Source organism: Microtus ochrogaster, chromosome 5 (genome assembly GCF_000317375.1).
Source record: "Microtus ochrogaster isolate Prairie Vole_2 chromosome 5, MicOch1.0, whole genome shotgun sequence".
Taxonomy (NCBI): Eukaryota; Metazoa; Chordata; class Mammalia; order Rodentia; family Cricetidae; genus Microtus; species Microtus ochrogaster.
In genome coordinates, this window is record NC_022012.1 from 59,399,035 (window position 1) to 59,403,131 (window position 4,097).

The 4,097-nt window shown below is 45.4% G+C and overlaps 1 protein-coding gene across 6 annotated transcripts in view; it reads right to left on the reverse strand.

Moving 5' to 3' along the window:
* Positions 1-3,607, reverse strand: part of Myo6 (myosin VI) — a 136,479-nt gene extending 132,872 nt beyond the window's left edge. For all 6 annotated transcript variants that reach the window (XM_026779463.1, XM_026779462.1, XM_005347569.3 and 3 more), the window contains exon 1: positions 3,436-3,607. The gene's annotated coding sequence lies outside the window, so the exon portion shown is untranslated. The remainder of the gene's footprint in view (positions 1-3,435) is intronic.
* Between the last annotated feature and the right edge of the window lie 490 nt (positions 3,608-4,097).

Below are 4,097 nucleotides of genomic sequence, written 5' to 3' on the forward strand. Positions count from 1 at the left end.
AGGGAGGAAGGGAGGAAGGGAGGAAGGGAGGAAGGGAGGAAGGGAGGAAGGAAGGAAGGGAGGGAGGGAGGGAGGAAGGAAGGTTTGAAGAGCTTGAGAGATGGCTCAGAGGATAAAAGCCCTTGCTGTTCTTCCAGAGGACTCAAGTTTAGTTCCTAGAACCCAAGATGGACAGCTCACAATCACTCCTAGCTCCAGGCCCATGCGGTGTTATACCCTTTTCTGGTCTCTACATGCATCCATATGTATGCTTACACACACACACACACACACACACGTAACAAATTTTCTTTAAAAAGCCACAAATCATCTTGATCAAAAAACACTGAATAAGCTAGGTGTGATGGTATCCACCTTTAATTCCAGCACTCAGGAGGCAGAGATAAATGTGTCCCTGTGGATTAGAGGTCGATACAGTGAGTTCCAGACCAGTCAGGGCTACATAGTGGGACTAGTACCTACTAGTAAGACCCTACCTCAAAAGGAAGGGAGCGGCTAGCAAGATGACTCAGCAGATAAAAACCACTTGGGATGCAAACATGATGATCTGAGTTTGACCGAAACTAACTCCACAAAACTGTCCCTGGCTTTCATAGGTATTCCACATGTGTACACACAAATTATATACACACAACAACAGATAGACAGAGAGAGAGAGAGAGAGAGAGAGAGAGAGAGAGAGAGAGAGAGAAAATTTGTCTTGAACTAAAGATGTAGTTTCCCTGATGAACTGCCTGCCTAGCATGGAGGTAGGTTTGATACCAGCACCAAAAGTATAAGGTCTGAGCTGCAAGCCTATATATATATATCCCAAAACTCAGGAGGTGGAGGTAGGAGAATGTCTTAATCTTTATTTTTTATTTCTTAAATTATAATTATTTGTTTATGGCTATGTGGCATGGCGTATGTATGGAAGTCAGAGGGCAATTCCCAGAAGTCATGAGCTCAGACTCGGCACCAGGGATGCAGACAAGAGCTTTTACCTGCTGAGCCAACTCACAGGCCTGGATACCTTAATCCTAAAGCATGTTTCCCCGCCTAAGATTAGAGTTAACTGAATAATATTTAAGAGACAGATGCTGTATTTTGGAGCAACAATATAGTTCACATGAAGCAAAACCACTGAAGTTCTATCCTAAACAGAAACATCATATACTGCTCAGCTATACTGAAATCAATCCAGGATTAGATTGCAGTGTTAATTCCTATAAGCCTATCAAGATGAAAAGCACATAATACTTATTACATGCTGGAACTACCCCAGAAATGATGCCATAGCACCAGCTCACTGCTCAAGGCCTTGAGGAAAAAAAGACACAGAATTTTCAATTCGTTCCAGACTCCATGCACGGATCCTCACCATCTTCAAATCTCCAGACCAGCTCTACAAAGGTCTCTCACTGGTTCACCAAGTGAACTGAAATTCAAAGCAACTTCTGGCTAAACAGGGCGGGGGACTTCACAGTCAGAAGACTACCAAGTATATGCAGAGTCCGGACTTTGTCCCCTCCAAAGCCACATGCAAGCATTTCCTTCCCTGAGCCTCTGTTTTCTCCTCTATAAAAGAACAAGACCATCAACCCGGAAAATGATTTTGTAAATCAAACCTTCTGCTTGTGTGTGTTACACCGATATTAAATTGCCAGTTCAGAAACTGATACAAAATATCTCTTTCTTGGAATCCCCATTATACTGTGTGAGACTTACTCAAATTGTAATGTTTTTATCAATCCTTTATGTTTAAATAAGATGTTTTATTAAATCATTTTTACAGAAAAATAAAAAATTTAGTGCCCAGGGCCTCCCATACACTAGGCAAGGGTTCTACCCACTAAATTATACTCCCAAACTGACTTTTTAAAACTGGCATTTTATGTACGCTAAATGAAGCTTTAAGAACCAAGAGAAAGTTAAAAACTAGTGAATTTTTTAAATGTGGAGTGCTTATATATTTATTCAGCCCTTGCGTGGTGGAAATCTTTAAAACTGTTTAAAGGCAGCTGCTTTTCAGAACCCAGATACAGACCAGTTGTCTAAACAATAAATGATCCATCACAGACTCCAGGCAAAGCCACAACAGGATGAGAGAAGAGCCTTTGGCCTCTCTCAGATTTCCTGGCCACTGTTATTTTAAAACTTGATCGCATAAACAGGGGAAAATCCCTTTCAGATAAGCCCCTATGGACTATAATTTACCATCTTTGTTTTTAATATGTTGTTGTAGTTTCCATTAAATATCTTAGTTGTTCACTTTTCTTGCTCATGTGTCTAAGCGATAAAGAGCATATGCATATTCTAGATTGCATAGTTTTTTAACTATACATTTCATCTTCGATTAATAGTAGTATTAGGTCCCTGTCATTTACAAGTAACTTTACATAACTGGAAAAGAAGAAAAATAAACAGGTAACAGATCACATACACAAAATGAGCATCAGACTAAAATGACTTCTGTTTACCAGTGTGCATGTTTACTCCTGCAGCGGAAAACACCAAAAATGAGCGGACATTTGAAAGTCAGTGAGCTATTCTGAAGAGCCGCATTGTTTCTGGCTCTTCCTCCGGTTCCCTTGTAACATTTGTGACTATTTCTAAAATTAATGCTAGAGGGCACTAAGGTGACTTTTTTCACTAAACATTTCCCAGTTAGGAAGCCACAAGCCAAAGACATCTTGAAGTTGAGTTAATTTGTACAGAAACGCTGCTGTTCAGAGGCCAACCTTTGTACCACCACCATTAAGACACATTTTATGGTGTGCAGATAGTTACAGCTGAGCCTCAAGGACTGCTGAAAGTCTTAAGGGGACAATATTCGAACATCCTACAACTGTACCAGAAGAGCAAACGAAGCTTTTTTTCAGCACATATGAACTCGGAACAGCGTTTGGGTAGCGCCCAACGATATCTCCACATTAGGATTTAAATAGTCCTGCCCTACATACTTTTTTGCCAGATAAATGTAACTCTGTGTAAATATTCCTGACATAGATAATGTAAGAATGGCCTTATCAAATTATTTCCTATTTAAAAATACAATCCAGAGTCAGCATGTTTAAATTAGTTTAAGGCGTTTTGGAATTAACTAACGAAGTTATTTTTTTTTTCAGCAACCCATCCATAAAACTCACACTCAAGATACTAGACCGCTCAAGGACTAAAGTTCCAGCCCTGCAGAATGCAACCAAGGTCTTCGACACGGCTAAATTATTAATGGCATCATTTGATCTCTACTTCTGACAACAAACTAGTCTGTGTAGAATTTTCAGTGTGCTTCCAAAGGAGAAAATAAACCTCGCAATGTCCCGGGGACGCAGCAGCGTCAGATGACAGGCGCCCCGGCGTCCCGGGAATGGGAAGCCAACGCTCCGGTCCGCGCTCAGCTGAGCAGAGGCCAAGGCGGCAGGGACAGGCGGACGAGCAAACTCACACACTCACCCGGCGAGGCAGGTGCGAGGGGTCGCGGCTGAGGAGAGGATGCCGGGCTGCGGGCGCGAAGGGAGAGCGCGACGCCGCGGCCGAGAGCGAGCACCGGAATCGTCGGCCTCCGGGATTCGCTTCCTGCTGGGACAGATCCCGGATCGGTCTCCGCCCGCTGGCCGGAGCCTTGCTGAGTGCCCAGCCCGCAGCCCACGTCACTTCTACGGAGCGCCCAAGGGGGCGGGAGGCGGGGGCGGGGCGTGACTTAGTGGTAGAGGGGCGGGGCGATTAGGGAAAGGGCGGGTCTTCATGGCCAAGAGGCGGGGCCGTTTAAGGGGCGGGGCCCTGAGGAGCGAGGTCTGAGAGGGGCGGAGCCCAAGGGAGGAGGGCGGGGCGGATTTGAAACGCGCGGGGTCTTAGGAATGAAGAAACGGAGGTGCGGGCCTCAAGACGTGTGGTGGGGAGATGGGGTGCATGAATTGAGAAGAGCGGGGTCCCTGCACGCCGAGTCGAGGGACCTGGGAAGGGGAGGCCTCTGAGAGCTTGTGGTGAAAGGGGCGGAGCTTCAGGACTCGGGAATGCGATACAGGGAAGGGGCAGGGCTTAATGGCGGGCGACCTGGAAAGGGGGAACCACAGGATCGGGAAGGAACTGAGAGGCTCTGGGTGCATCCCTGCTAG